Source organism: Scyliorhinus canicula, chromosome 10 (assembly GCF_902713615.1).
Source record: "Scyliorhinus canicula chromosome 10, sScyCan1.1, whole genome shotgun sequence".
In the NCBI taxonomy this organism is placed as follows: Eukaryota; Metazoa; Chordata; class Chondrichthyes; order Carcharhiniformes; family Scyliorhinidae; genus Scyliorhinus; species Scyliorhinus canicula.
Window position 1 is genome coordinate 185,734,999 of NC_052155.1, and position 16,602 is coordinate 185,751,600.

Sequence of the window (16,602 nt, forward strand, 5' to 3'; positions counted from 1 at the left end):
CTGGGACCTCGGCGCCGTGAGGCAGCAGGGCTAACCCACTGCGCCACCGTGCTGCCCTGACCTTCAGTATTATAAAGCCCCTCACCTACCCGGCGGCTCGAGATTCCAAATCATTTGATGAATTAGTTGCACTTTGCTATTTAACCACTGTGACCCAAAACCCTCAGTTACTACACAACGGTATCGGTTCAACACGACTGTGTGAACTCTGGGGGAGTCAGTGACTGATTTCATAACCCAACTCCGGGCGAGATGCTGAGGGATCGGCTTGTGTGTGGAATCAACAAGGTGGCCAACGCAAATGAAGATGTTGGCGGAGGCCATATTGGATTTAAAAAGGGCCATTGAACATAGAACATAGAACAGTACAGCACAGAACAGGCCCTTCGGCCCTCAATGTTGTGCCGAGCCATGATCACCCTACTCAAACCCACGTATCCACCCTATACCCGTAACCCAACAACCCCCCCCCCCCCCTTAACCTTACTTTTATTAGGACATTACGGGCAATTTAGCATGGCCAATCCACCTAACCCGCACATCTTTGGACTGTGGGAGGAAACCGGAGCACCCGGAGGAAACCCACGCACACAGGGGGAGGATGTGCAGACTCCGCACAGACAGTGACCCAGCCGGGAATCGAACCTGGGACCCTGGAGCTGTGAAGCATTTATGCTAACCACCATGCTACCCTGCTGCTCCAATTGAGTTGGAGCTGTCCCACCAATTCACGGAAAATCGTGCGCAGGAACTCTGAGGTTGAGCATGGACTGCTGGGTCTTTAGTGTTGCTCAACCTCCATCCCGGATTCTAGCGGCATTGCACGATAGGCAATAAAATGCTGCTCTTGCAGGTGAAGTCCATGAAAGGAAATAAACCTTTCCACCAATTACTTTAAATCTATGTTGCCTGGTAATTGACCTCTTTGCTGAGAGCAATAACTCATCATAATTTATAAATCTCAAATGAATCATCCCTCAGCCTCCTGTGTTGCAAAGCTAACAGAGCCAGTCTGTGCATGTCACCACATGGCTAACACTCTCCATTCCTGCAACATTTTCACAAATCTGCTTTGTACTCTCTGATAGTCCGCTCGCAGCCTTGCTGTAGTGTGGTGACCACAGCTGTAAGCAGCACTCGAGCTGTGGTCTAACTAACGTTTTGTACAGTCCGAACATGACTTCTCTGCTCTTATGCTCCAGACCTGGGCCAATAAAGGAAAGAATCCCGAATGCCTTCTTGATCACCTTATGTAACTGTTCTGCTACCTGCAGGGATCTGCAGGTGTGTACTTTAATTGTTCCCATGGGAGAGCGCTCGCTTTGCATGTGAGAGGTAGTGGGGTCGATGCCCACATTCTCCACTTCAATTTCTGGGCGGCACGGTGACACAGTGGTTAGCACTGTTGCTTCACAGCTCCAGGGTCCCAGGTTCGATTCCCGGCTTGGGTCACTGTCTGTGCGGAGTCTGCACGTTCTCCCCGTGTCTGCGTGGGTTTCCTCCGGGTGCTCCGGTTTCCTCCCACAGTCCCGAAAGATGTGCTTGTTAGGTGAATTGGACATTCTGAATTCTCCGTCTGTGTACCCAAACAGGCGCCGGAATGTGGCAACTAGGGGATTTTCACAGTAAAGATTATTTTAAAAATCTGACCATTTATCGTGTATTCCCTTGCCTGGTTTGCCCACCCCGAGTATGTTACCTCACACTTAGTGGGTAGCCAACTTTGACAACAAAGGCTCATCTGGACTCGAAACGTTAGCTCTTTTCTCTCCCTACAGATGCTGCCAGACCTGCTGAGATTCTCCAGCATTTTCTCTTCACCTCACACTTACCTCTAGATTGAATCCCATTTGTTGATATTCCACCCACCTGACCAGTCCGTTGATATCTTCCTGTCGTCCATGGCTTTCTTTCTCACTATCAAAAACATTGCTACTTTTTGTAACATCTGCAAACTTCTTAATTATGCCCCTCTGTTTAAGTCTATGTACCACAAAGAGCAGTGGCCCATTACTGAGCCCCGATGAACTCCAAACATCCAGTCACAAAACGCCCATCCATAGGGTTACCAACTCTGATTGGATGGATTCCTGGAGATTTGACCTCACGACCTTCTGTGACCATCTGGCCCCGCCCCCAACTATTCGTCTCGACCCAGTTGAACACCCTCTTTACCCCCACCTTCACTATCTTTATAACAATGCGCAAAACTGAAGAAAGACTTTTTTCTCAAATGTAATATTTATAAGGGTTGGTCACAGCGGTGTCCAAATATTCCATTTTTAAAATTAAAATTAAAAAAAAAAATTTTAGAGTTTAGCGTGTCCAATCCACCTACCCTGCACATCTTTGGGTTGTGGGGGTGAGACCCACGCAGACACGGGGAGAATGTGCAAACTCCACACGGACAGTGACCCAGAGCCGGGATCGAACCTGGCACATCGGCGCCGTGAGGCAGCAGTGCTAACCACTGCGCCACCGTGCTGCCCCTCAGATAATACATTATTAATTATTTTTTAAAATAAATTTAGAGTACCCAATTATTTTTTTTCCCCCAACAAAGGGGCAATTTAGTGTGGCCAATCCACCTACCCTGCACATCTTTGGGTTGTGGGGGTGAAACCCACGCAGACACGGGGAGAATGTGCAAACTTCTCACGGACAGTGACCCAGACCCGGGATCGAACCTGGGTCTTCAGCGCCGTAGCCCCTTTGCTAACCATTGTGCCACATGCCGCCCTGCCATTTGTAATTGCTGGTGACTCTGGAACAATCCTGGATGTTGGTAACCGTACCCATCAACCGTCATCCTTTGATTCACGTGACTGATCCAATTCAGATCCAATTTGTCACCCATGGGGCCGTATTCTCCCCCCCCCCTCCACGCCGGGTGGGAGAATCGCCTTGGCGCCGCACCGTGCACGCCGCCCCAACACCCGCACGCGATTCCCCCACCCCCCCCGAAACCAGCGCCGCGGGAATCGTGCCGGGCCGCTCGGAGAATCGCCACAAACGGCGAGCGGCGATTCTCCGGCCCGGATGGGCCGAGCGGCCGCTCCGACATGACAGGTTCCCGCCGGCGCCGGTCACCCCTGGTCGCTGCCGGCGGGAACTGTGCGGGAACGCTGGGGGGAGGCCTGTTGGGGGGGCTCTTTCACCGGGGGGGGGCTCTTTCACCGGGGGGGGCACCGATGGGGTCTGGCCTGCGATCGGGGCCCACCAATCGGCGGGCCGGCCTCTCTCCCCTTCCGCGGCCCACCCCAGAACACCAGCGTCATGTTGGTGAGGGGCCGGCGTGCGTAAGAAGTTCCCAGCACATGCACAGGAATGAGCTGCCCCAACTGCGCATGCGCGGGTTGGCGCGGTGTCCATTTGGCACCGCGTAAGGAGGATGGAGCGGCGTGAACCGCTCCCGTGCCGTGCTGGCCCCCTGTGGGGGCTAGAATAGGTCGTGCCTGGGCCCTGTTCGCGCCGTCGTGAAACGCGACGGAGTTCACGACGGCGACGGCACTTAGACCCGGGAGCGGAGAATGCCGCCTATGAGCTTTTCATTCAATGAGAACTCTGTCATCTGGAAACTTGATTGTCTCTCTAGAATCCATGTGGAGTCATTAACCCTCCATGTTCCTAATTCCAATCCTTGCCTCACACCTCCTGTTGCACTCAGGCAGACTTCTGTCTGATTCCATTGCTAGTTAAGCCTGGAACAGGTCTCTGGTCTTTCGCCAGAGGCACATAGCTTGAGGGCCACCACTCCACATCAAACATGGCTGACCAGGAGTCTCTCCCGCTCTTACCGCCAGCCTTTTGGAAGGATGTCCAGGTTGACACTCAACCTGTTTAGCACCTTCTTTGGCCATCATGTCCTGGGGCGGGACTCGAACCTGGGGCATCTGGCTCAGAGGCAGGGATGCTCCCCACAGCAGCCACAAGACCTCCTACCCTCCTTGTTACTTCCTCACAAAATTCAATCAAGTTCGTCGGACTTGACCTTCCCTTTGACAAATCAGGACCGATGTACCTTGGTCAATCTGTCTCTCTGAATGACAATTTATACTGGCCCTCAGATTTTGTTTCCAATAATTTGCCCACCATTGAGATTAATCTGACAGCTCTGTAATTACTCGGTCTACCTCGCTCAACTGTATTAAATAACGATCCAACGTCAGCCGTCCTCGAATCCTCGGTCAACACACCTGCAGCCAGAGAGGATTGGAAAACGATGGTCAGAGACTCCACCATTTCTTCCCTTGCTTCTGTGAACTGCCTGGCATAAATTCCATCCATGTCAGGTGCTCCAGTTGTCCAGGTTTTTGGTGAGTGCACATCTGGAACACTGTTTGGTGAGAGCACATCTGGAACACTGTGTGCAGTTTTGGTCTCCATGTTTAAGAAAGGATATACTTACATCGGAGGTGGTACCACCAAGATTCACTAGATTGAACCCTGAGATGAGGGGATTGTCAGGTGATGCGATGGTGAGTAAATTGGGATTATATTCTCTGGAGTCTGGAAGAATGAGAGGTGATCTCATTGAAACCTTCCAGATTCTGAAGGGGTCTGACAGGGTGGTCGCTGGGAGATTGTTTTCACGGATTGGGAAATCTATAACACAGGAGTCACAGCCTCAGGATAAGAGCCCGTTCAGGACTGAGGTCAGGAGACATTTCTTCAAAGGATTTGTGAATCTTTGGAATTCTTTGCCAAATGGTTGTGGATGCCCCATTGTTGAACACATTAAACACTGGAACAGAGAGATTTTTAGTCTCTCAGAGAATATGGGATATGGGAAGCGGGCGGGAAAATGGAGTTGAAACCCAAGATCAGGCTCGATCCTGGATCTTTTTTATGAAACGTATTTTATTCTAAACATGTGTAAAAACAGTTACATATACAACAACCCACTCCACAACCTCACAGTCCACAGTTGTCCAGTTTTTCCCCTTTTTACCCCCTCCCCTCCACCTCCCCATTCCCCGCAAAGAACAGTTCCTCAAATATTGTCATGAACAGCCCCCACCGTGTCTCGAAGCCCTTCTCCAACCCCCTCAACTCAAATTTGATATTTTTCAACCGGAAAAGTCATACAGTGTCCCCCAGTCAGGCTGCGTATCCGGCAGTGTATCCAACCTCCAATTCAGCAAGACCCTTCCCCAGGCAACCTCCAATTCAGCAAGACCCTTCCCCAGGCAACCTCCAATTCAGCAAGACCCTTCCCCGGGCAACCTCCAATTCAGCAAGACCCTTCCCCGGGCAACCTCCAATTCAGCAAGACCCTTCCCCGGGCAACCTCCAATTCAGCAAGACCCTTCCCCGGGCAACCTCCAATTCAGCAAGACCCTTCCCCAGGCAACCTCCAATTCAGCAAGACCCTTCCCCGGGCAACCTCCAATTCAGCAAGACCCTTCCCCGGGCAACCTCCAATTCAGCAAGACCCTTCCCCGGGCAACATCCAATTCAGCAAGACCCTTCCCCGGGCAACCTCCAATTCAGCAAGACCCTTCCCCGGGCAACCTCCAATTCAGCAAGACCCTTCCCCGGGCAACATCCAATTCAGCAAGACCCTTCCCCGGGCAACCTCCAATTCAGCAAGACCCTTCCCCGGGCAACCTCCAATTCAGCAAGACCCTTCCCCGGGCAACCTCCAATTCAGCAAGACCCTTCCCCGGGCAACCTCCAATTCAGCAAGACCCTTCCCCGGGCAACCTCCAATTCAGCAAGACCCTTCCCCGGGCAACCTCCAATTCAGCAAGACCCTTCCCCGGGCAACCTCCAATTCAGCAAGACCCTTCCCCGGGCAACCTCCAATTCAGCAAGACCCTTCCCCGGGCAACCTCCAATTCAGCAAGACCCTTCCCCGGGCAACCTCCAATTCAGCAAGACCCTTCCCCGGGCAACCTCCAATTCAGCAAGACCCTTCCCCGGGCAACCTCTAATTCAGCAAGACCCTTCCCCGGGCAACCTCCAATTCAGCAAGACCCTTCCCCGGGCAACCTCCAATTCAGCAAGACCCTTCCCCGGGCAACCTCCAATTCAGCAAGACCCTTCCCTGGGCAACCTCCAATTCATCAAGACCCTTCCCCGGGCAACCTCCAATTCAGCAAGACCCTTCCCCGGGCAATTAGAGAGGCGAAGCTCCAGCATTTCCGATACCCCAAAGATCACCATCATTGGGACCTCCATCCCCACAACCTTAGACAGCGTCCCAAACACCGCTTCCCAGTATCTCTCCAGCTTCTCGCAACCCCAGAGCATGCCTGCATGACTGACCGGCCTGCACACGTCTGAATTCACTCCCCCCCTCGGCACCTCAAACCACAACTCCACCAGACCTGAATACTGCCCATCCAGACACAAGTCCCTCACCCTCACCAGCCCCGAGCTCCCTCAACGTCCCCTATATCCCATCCGGCTTAAACCTGTGTTCCCCGCACAGCGGTGTCAACACCGACATCACCTCCAACTTAAAGTGTCGCCTCAGCTGATTCCACATCCTGACCGTCGACTATATCACTGGGCTCCCCGTGTACCTCCCCGGAGTTAACTCCTGCTCCTCGTTCTTACGTTCTTGTGCAATTGATGTTCTTAGGTTCTTGACAGTCCCCCTCTCACTCTGATGTGGAGATGCCGGCGTTGGACTGGGGTGGGCACAGTAAGAAGTCTTACAACACCAGGTTAAAGTCCAACAACTTTGTTTCGAATCACTAGCTTTCGGAGTGCAGCTCCTTCCTTTACCTAATGAAGGAGCAGCGCTCTGAAAGCTAGTGATTCAAAACAAACCTGTTGGACTTTAACCTGGTGTTTTAAGACTTATACTGCTCTCTCACTTTGTTCATCCCCATCCAATAGTTCGTACTCATTTCCTTAACTTTAACATGTGCTTCATTCTTCCCCTTTTGTGGAAACATACCCACGTTTTGCAACTCCACAGCTCGCTCGATCCAGTGTACCCCTTATCATGAATAATTCCAGGTTGCAGGAGTTAATGGCATCACAGAACAATTTAAACGCCAGTTTGCCATTGGGATAAGAGTCTCGGTGTCAGCCAAATAGACACAAGATAAAAACAAGACTGCGCCCCGCCCGCCATCCCCCATCACACGCCTCCTTCAAAGTTTGGACATCTTTATTAAGACTGGCTCACGCCACTGAGATAGCAGTCGGAAAGGGGTGTTCAAAGGTCATCCTCAGGGACAATTACTGAATAAAAAGCGTGTCTGCATCATGAAGCGTGAGTTGCTCAAGACTTCTGGGTGGATGTGGAAATGTGACAGGGGTTGTTCGTGAATCATCAGAAGTCCAATGATGTCAGCTATTCAGAGAGTGATTAACGTATTGAGATGTATAGTACGGAAAATTAAATATAAAAATTGAACGCTCAGTGGATAACACTATTTCTCTAAATCAGACGTTTTTTGGGGTCAAGACCTACTCTCAACACCAAAGCACATAAACCAGACGAACACTTCCAGTGCAGGGCCTTTTTAAAACAAATTTAGAGTACCAAATTAATTTTTTTCAATTAAGGGGCAATTTAGTGTGGCCAATCCTCCTATCCTGCACATCTTTGGGTTGTGGGGGTGAGACCCACGCAAACACGGGGAGAATGTGCAAACTCCACACGGACAGTGACCCAGAGCAGGATTGAACCCAGGACCTCGGCGCCGTGAGGCAGCAATGCTAACCACTGCACCACTGTGCTGCCCACTCCAGTGCAGTACAGAGAGTGTGCTGCACTGTCAGAGGGTCAGTACTCAGGGAGTGCTACACTGTCAGAGGGTCAGTGCTGAGGGAGTGCTGCACTGTCAGAGGGTCAGTACTAAGGGAGTGCCGCACTGTCAGAGGGTCAGTACTGAGGGAGTGCTGCACTGTCAGAGGGTCAGTACTGAGGGAGTGCTGCACTGTCAGAGGGTCAGTACTGAGGGAGCGCCGCACTGTCAGAGGGTCAGTCCTGAGGGAGTGCTGCACTGTCAGAGGGTCAGTACTGAGGGAGTGCTGCACTGTCAGAGAGTCAGTACTGAGGGAGTGCTGCACTGTCAGAGAGTCAGTACTGAGGGAGTGCTGCACTGTCAGAGGGTCAGTACTGAGGGAGTGCTGCACTGTCAGAGGGTCAGTACTGAGGGAGTGCAGCACTGTCAGAGGGTCAGTACTGAGGGAGTGCCGCACTGTCAGAGGGTCAGTACTGAGGGAGTGCTGCACTGTCAGAGGGTCAGTACTGAGGGAGTGCTGCACTATCAGAGGGTCAGTACTTTTTTTTTTTTTTATAAATTTAGAATACCCAATTCATTTTTCCAATTAAGGGGCAATTTAGTGTGGCCAATCCACCTACTCTGCACATCTTTGGGTTGTGGGGGCGAAACCCACGCAGACACGGGGAGAATGTGCAAACTCCACACAGACAGTGACCCAGAGCCGGGATTCGAACCTGGGACCTCGGCGCCGTGAGGCAACAGGGCTAACCCACTGCGCCACCGTGCTGCCCGCCAGAGGGTCAGTACTGAGGGAGCGCTGCACTGTCAGAGGGTCAGTACTGAGGGAATGCTGCACTGTCAGAGGGTCAGTACTGAGGGAGTGCTGCACTGTCAGAGGGTCAGTACTGAGGGAGTGCTGCACTGTCAGAGAGTCAGTACTGAGGGAGTGCCGCACTGCCAGGGGGTCAGTACTGAAGGAGTGCTGCACTGTCAGAGGGTCAGTACTGACGGAGTGCTGCACTGTCAGAGGGTCAGTGCTGAGGGAGTGCTGCACTATCAGAGGGTCAGTACTGAGGGAGCGCTGCACTGTCAGAGGGTCAGTACTGAGGGACTGCTGCACTGTCAGAGGGTCAGTACTGAGGGAGTGCAGCACTGTCAGAGGGTCAGTACTGAGGGAGTGCTGCACTGTCAGAGGGTCAGTACTGAGGGAGTGCCGCACTCTCAGAGGGTCAGTACTGAGGGAGTGCTGCACTGTCAGAGGGTCAGTACTGAGGGACTGTTGCACTGTCAGAGGGTCAGTACTGAGGGAGTGCTGCACTGTCAGAGGGTCAGTTCTGAGGGAGTGCTGCACTGTCAGAGGGTCAGTTCTGAGGGAGTGCTGCACTGTCAAAGGGTCAGTACTGAGGGAGTGCCGCACTGTCAGAGGGTCAGTACTGAGGGAGTGCTGCACTGTCAGAGGGTCAGTTCTGAGGGAGTGCTGCACTGTCAGAGGGTCAGTACTGAGGGAGTGCTGCACTGTCAGAGGGTCAGTACTGAGGGAGTGCCGCACTGTCAGAGGGTCAGTACTGAGGGAGTGCTGCACTGTCAGAGGGTCAGTTCTGAGGGAGTGCTGCACTGTCAGAGGGTCAGTACTGAGGGAGTGCTGCACTGTCAGAGGGTCAGTTCTGAGGGAGTGCTGCACTGTCAGAGGGTCAGTACTGAGGGAGTGCCGCACTGTCAGAGGGTCAGTACTGAGGGAGTGCCGCACTGTCAGAGGGTCAGTACTGAGGGAGTGCCGCACTGTCAGAGGGTCAGTACTGAGGGAGTGCCGCACTGTCAGAGGGTCAGTACTGAGGGAGTGCCGCACTGTCAAAGGTGTCATATTGCAGATTAAACATTAAACCAAGACCCCTTCTGCTCTCTCCGATGAGTATGTCAGATCCCATGGCACTATTTGAAAGAAGATTAGATGAGTTCTCTCCATCATCCATGGTTGATATTTGTCCCTCAATCAGCCTCACCGGAAGAGATTACCTGGTCATTGTGACATTCCTGTTTCTGGGGGCTTGCTGTCTGTAAATTAGCTGCCACATTTCCTACTCTGGAACTGTGACTGCGTTTTGAAAAATAGTTAAATTGTTGTAATGTGCTTCTGAAAGCTGCTGCCTATGACATCAGGTCCTGGACTCGAATCCTCACGCTATGAAGGCCAACATGCCATTTACCTTCTTACCGCCTGCTTCAACTGCATGCTTACCTTCAGAGGACATCCAGGTCTCGTTGGACATTCCCTTCTCCCAATCTGTAGCCATTCAGATAACAATCTGCCTTCCTGTGTTTGCTACTAAAGTGGATAACCTCACAATTCTCCAAATTATACTGCATCTGCCAGGCATCTGTCCACTCACTCACCCTGTCCAAATCCCACTGAGGCATCTCTGCATCCTCCTCACAGCTCACCCTCCCACCCAACTTTGCATCATCTGCAAATTTGGAGCTAATACATTTAGCTCCCTCATCTCACTCATGAATATGTATTGAGAATAGCTGGGGTCCCAGCACCGATCCCTGCGGTACCCCACTAGTCACTGCCTGCCACTTGGAAAAAGATTCGTTAATTCCTACTCGTTGTTTCCTGTCTGCCAATTAGTTTTCTATTCATCTCAATACACTATCCCCAATCCCCCGTGTTTTAATTTTCCACGCTAATCTCTGATGCGGGACTTTGTCGAAAGCCTTCTGAAAGTCCAAATAAACCACATCCATTGGCTCCCCCTTGTCAACTCTACTAGTTACATGCGTGATGCTAACCGCTGGGAACCCAGGTTCAAATCCCACTGTGGCAGATGATGAAATTAGAATTCAATCAAAATCTGGAATTAAAAGTCTGAACATGACCATGAAAACCATGAATGATTATCATAAAACTCCATCTGGTTCACTAATGTTCTTTAGGGAAGGAAATCTGCCGTCCTTACCCGGTCTGGCCTACATGTGACTCCAGACCCACAGCAATGTGGTTGACTCTTAAACGTCCCCTGAAATGCACTCAGTTCAAGGGCACATAGGGATGGACAATAACAGGCAGCACGGTGGCGCAGTGGGTTAGCACTGCTGCCTCACGGCGCTGAGGTCCCAGGTTCGATTCCGTCTCTGGGTCACTGTCCGTGTGGAGCTTGCACATTCTCCCCGTGTCTGTGTGGATTTACGCCCCCACAGCACAAAGATGTTGCAGGGTAAGTGGATTGGCCAACGTTAAATTGCCCCTTGATTGGAAGAAATAAATTGGGTACTCTAAATTTATTTTAAAAAAGGGATGGACAATAAATACTGGCTCAGCCAGCGACACCCATATTTACCTGAAACATAAAACAGTGATAAACATTATAAAGCACGAGAGTTTAGAAGAGGGACAGGTGACTTGAGCGAAAGCGTTAAGAAACTGAGATGGCATCGCAGGATGGATGGGGAGAGGATGTTTCCTCTTGTCAGAGAATTGAAAATTAGGGGCCACTGTTTAAAAATAACGAATCATAGAATTTACAGTGCAGAAAGAGGCCACTCGGCCCATCGAGTCTGCACCGGCTCTTGGAAAGAGCAACCTACCCAACCCCACACCCCCACCCTATCGCCATAACCCAGTAACCCCACCCAACACTAAGGGCAATTTTGGACAGTAAGGGCAATTTAGCATGGCCAATTCACCTAACCGGCACATCTTTGGACTGTGGGAGGAAACTGGAGCATCCGGAGGAAACCCACGCACACACGGGGAGAACATGCAGACTCCGCACAGACAATGACCCAGCCGGGAATCAAGCCAGGGACCCTGGAGCTGTGACGCAATCGTGCTAAGAACTATGCTACCGTGCTGCCCACTTTTAGGGGTGCCATTTAAAAATGGTGTCCCGATCTCCGAGGTCCCCAGAGCGATCCCTGACCTTCGCCCCCCCCCCCCCCCCCCCCCCCCCCCCATCCCAAATACACTTTCACAAAATTGGTTTATCTTCATCCAACAGATAATTGGTTTGAAGTCCTAAAGTTTGCCAAGATTTCCTTCTTTGTATCATTGGAATATAAAATTTAAAAAGGCAAAGCAAATAGTTCATTGTATTTGTTTCATTAATTTGATGTCCGCAAGTTGTATGTCGGACTCAATAAATTTTACGTTGTTTTTTTTTAAAAAGGTTCACGGCGCCGAGGACCCGGGTTCGAATCCCGGCCCCGGATCACTGTCCCGTGTGGAGTTTGCACGTTCTCCCCATGCCAGCGTGGGTTTCACCCCCACAACCCAAAAATGTGCAGGGTAGGTGAATTGGCCACGTTAAATTGCCCCTTAATTGGGGAAAAATAAATTGGGTACTCTAATTTTTTTTTAAATTACCCCTTAATTGGAAAAAAAGAATTGGGTACTCTAAATTAAAAAGAAACAAAGAAAAATAATGGGCGAAATTCTCCCAAAACGGGAGAAATCGTCAAACTGCCGTAAAACCCGCCCGGGTTTTACGGCATCGCGCCCCTTCCCGACGGGGGACCGATTCTGGTCCCCCGTCGGGGCTAGCAGCCCGACGTCGGAGGCTCCGACAAGTCGGGCTTAACGAAAATCGTTAAGCCCGCTTGTCGGACTTAGCGCCGGCTGACGCGTCATATGACGTCAGCCGCGCATGCGCAGGTGGGAAGACTCCACCCGCGCATGCGCGGGTGGCGTCATCGCGTTTTTGCGCGAAACCCGCGCATGCGCGGTCCGGGTTGCCCCTCAGCCGCCCCGCGTATTGATACTGCGGGGCGGCGGAAGGACAAATAGTGCGCGGGCATCGGGCCCGCTGCCCGCGATCGATGGGCACCGATCGCGGGCCCATGGCACCCTTGGCACGGCCGTGGTACTGCCGTGCCAATCGGTGCCATGGTTATTTTTTTCCAGGTGGTCACGACGTTTTTACGAACGGCAGGACCAGGTGTGTTTGCCGTTCGTAAAAAGGTCGTAAAGGGCTGGGACTTCGGCCCTTCTAACAGCTGTGAATCGCTGCCGGCCGTAAAAAAACGGCGGCAGCGATTCGTGTCGGGATTTCGGCGGGGGGGGGGGGAGAATAGCGGGAGGGCGTCAAAAAAGTCGGGAAGGCCCTCCCGCTATTCTCCCACCCGTCGTGGGGGGGGGAGAATTTCGCCCAATATTTTTAAGGCAGAACTTTTTTTTAAGAATACGTTTTATTAAGGCATTAGTAATTTTTTAATCAACAATTTCAAAAGCAAACATAACACAGGAAGTAACCATTACCCACACCCAGCCAAGATGGCTTACACACACAGTTCACCAAGCCTCCTCCTCCACTCACTGATCCCCCCCATAACTATCTCCCACTCCCTCCCTCCCTCCCTAGCCGACACCCCCCCACTGCCCCACTTATCGTATCTGCTGACAGCTTAATTTTCCCCAAAGAAGTCAATAAACGGCTGCCACCTCCTGTCGAACCCTAGCGTCGATCCTCTCGGGGCGAATGTAACCTTCTCAAGCCCCAGAAACCCGGCCATGTCACTAACCCACACCCCCGATTTTGGGGGTCCCGAGTCCCTCCATGCCAATAAGATCCATCTCCCGACCACCAAGGAGGCAAAGGCTAAAACGTCACCCTCTCCCGCCCCCTTGTATCAGGCTGAGCCTGGCTCACTACGAGGACGCGTTGACTCTGCTCAGGGCATCTCCCCACGGACCCGCCTTTAGTTCCTTGCCCAACTCATCCTCCCATTAACGTTTTACCTCCCCTATCTGGGTTCCTTCCTACTCCATGAGCTCTTTATAAATTTCTGAGACCACCCCCTCCCCCACTCCCATTTTCAAACCTACCTTGTCCTGTATCACCTGGGGCGGAGAAGCGGACAGATCGATTTTAAGGCAGAGCTGGATAGATACTTGATTAACAAGGGACAGGGGAAAGGTTATCGGGGGGCGGGGGGGGGGGGGGGGGGTCGGCAGGTATTTGGGACTAAGGTTACAATCAGGTCAGCGTTCTTATTGACTGATGGAGTTCGTATAGTTCGTATGTTTCGATGTTAAAGCAGTAGTAAAAACAATTTTACTTATCCATGGATCTTCCATGTTTTTGCTCCCCAAGTACTGCCCAAATATCCGAGCGACAAGCCCCTGAATTGTTGGAATCGACTGAAGAAGCAAATTCTGGACAGAGGTATTTCCAAACATTAAGGAGTGAACGCTCCGGCCCCGCCCGCCACAGGAATTGTCACAGGCCGGGATGGAATATTTCCTTGGGAGGGAATTTCTGCTGTTGGGGGCGGGGCAGGTGTTGCGACCAGAAATTCCCGCCCTCGGTTTCTGGACTGGAGATGTTACAGTCTATTTCAATACATAACCAAGGCAGATCTGTCGCACAAAAGGAATTGGAATTTTGAAAAATGGCCAACATCTATAAATGGTCGAATCTAATTGGTGGTGGGCCGATCTGTAATTATCAAATGCTTCATGTTATTGGTTAAACTCTTACTTTTCTTGCATAAAAGAATCCTCCGGAACTATCAGGCCATTAATTTCAGGCAGGAAATGGCTCCACAAAGTAATGCTAACCTTCGACCGCCCCGTCATTGAGTAACTGACTGGAAGTGCGGACAAGAAGTTAAATATCGGAGATGCTGGAAATCTGACACAAAAGCTCATCAAGCAGGGTCGGGGGTAATAGAACTGTCAGTCCTGATGACGTGGGGGGGGGGGAACACGTGGTGCAGTGGTTAGCACTGGAACTAGGGCGCTGAGGACCCGGGTTTGAATCCCGACCCCTCCGACACTGCAGCTCTCCCTCAGCATTGCCCCAGCAGTGTCCGCTCAGCCGGCCCCTCCGACACTGCAGCTCCCCCTCAGCATTGCCCCAGCAGTGTCCGCTCAGACAGCCCCACCGACACTGCAGCTCTCCCTCAGCATTGCCCCAGCAGTGTCCGCTCAGCCGGCCCCTCCGACACTGCAGCACTGCCTCAGCATTACCCCAGCAGTGTCCGCTCAGACAGTCCCTCCGACACTGCAGCTCTCCCTCAGCATTGCCCCAACAGTGTCAGCCTAGACAGCCCCTCTGACACTGCAGCTCTCCCTCAGCATTGCCCCAGCAGTGTCCGCTCAGACAGCCCCTCCCACACTGCAGCTCTCCCTCAGCATTGCCCCAGCAGTGTCAGCTCAGACAGCCCCTCCCACACTGCAGCTCTCCCTCAGCATTGCCCCAACAGTGTCAGCCTAGACAGCCCCTCCGACACTGCAGCTCTCCCTCAGCATTGCCCCAGCAGTGTCCGCTCAGACAGTCCCTCCCACACTGCAGCTCTCCCTCAGCATTGCCCCAACAGTGTCAGCTCAGACAGTCCCTCCCACACTGCAGCTCCCCCTCAGCATTGCCCCAGCAGTGTCCGCTCAGACAGCCCCTCCCACACTGCAGCTCTCCCTCAGCATTGCCCCAGCAGTGTCCGCTCAGCCGGCCCCTCCGACACTGCAGCTCTCCCTCAGCATTGCCCCAGCAGTGTCCGCTCCGACAGTCCCTCCGACACTGCAGCTCTCCCTCAGCATTGCCCCAGCAGTGTCAGCCTAGACAGCCCCTCCCACACTGCAGCTCTCCCTCAGCATTACCCCAGCAGTGTCCGCTCCGACAGTCCCTCCGACACTGCAGCTCTCCCTCAGCATTGCCCCAACAGTGTCCGCTCAGCCGGCCCCTCCGACACTGCAGCTCTCCCTCAGCATTGCCCCAACAGTGTCCGCTCAGACAGCCCCTCCGACACTGCAGCACCCCCTCAGCATTGCCCCAGCAGTGTCCGCTCAGCCGGCCCCTCCGACACTGCAGCTCTCCCTCAGCATTGCCCCAACAGTGTCTGCTCAGCCAGCCCCTCCGACACTGCAGCTCTCCCTCAGCATTGCCCCAACAGTGTCAGCCTAGACAGCCCCTCCCACACTGCAGCTCTCCCTCAGCATTGCCCCAACAGTATCAGCCTAGACAGCCCCTCCGACACTGCAGCTCCCCCTCAGCATTACCCCAGCAGTATCAGCCTAGACAGCCCCTCCCACACTGCAGCTCTCCCTCAGCATTGCCCCAGCAGTGTCCGCTCAGACAGTCCCTCCGACACTGCAGCTCTCCCTCAGCATTGCCCCAGCAGTGTCCGCTCAGACAGTCCCTCCCACACTGCAGCTCCCCCTCAGCATTGCCCCAACAGTGTCAGCCTAGACAGCCCCTCCGACACTGCAGCTCTCCCTCAGCATTGCCCAGCAGTGTCCGCTCAGACAGCCCCTCCGACACTGCAGCTCTCCCTCAGCATTGCCCCAACAGTGTCCGCTCAGACAGCCCCTCCCACACTGCAGCTCCCCCTCAGCATTGCCCCAGCAGTGTCCGCTCAGACAGCCCCTCCAACATTGCAGCTCTCCCTCAGCATTGCCCCAGCAGTGTCCGCTCAGCCGGCCCCTCCGACACTGCAGCTCTCCCTCAGCATTGCCCCAGCAGTGTCAGCCTAGACAGCCCCTCCGACACTACAGCTCCCCCTCAGCATTGCCCCAACAGTGTCTGCTCAGACAGCCCCTCCCACACTGCAGCTCTCCCTCAGCATTGCCCCAGCAGTGTCCGCTCAGACAGTCCCTCCGACACTGCAGCTCCCCCTCAGCATTGCCCCAGCAGTGTCAGCCTAGACAGCCCCTCCGACACTGCAGCTCTCCCTCAGCATTGCCCCAGCAGTGTCCGCTCAGCCGGCCCCTCCGACACTGCAGCTCTCCCTCAGCATTGCCCCAGCAGTGTCCGCTCAGACAGCCCCTCCCACACTGCAGCTCCCCCTCAGCATTGCCCCAGCAGTGTCCGCTCAGACAGCCCCTCCGACACTGCAGCTCTCCCTCAGCATTGCCCCAACAGTGTCAGCCTAGACAGCCCCTCCCACACTGCAGCTCTCCCTCAGCATTACCCCAGCA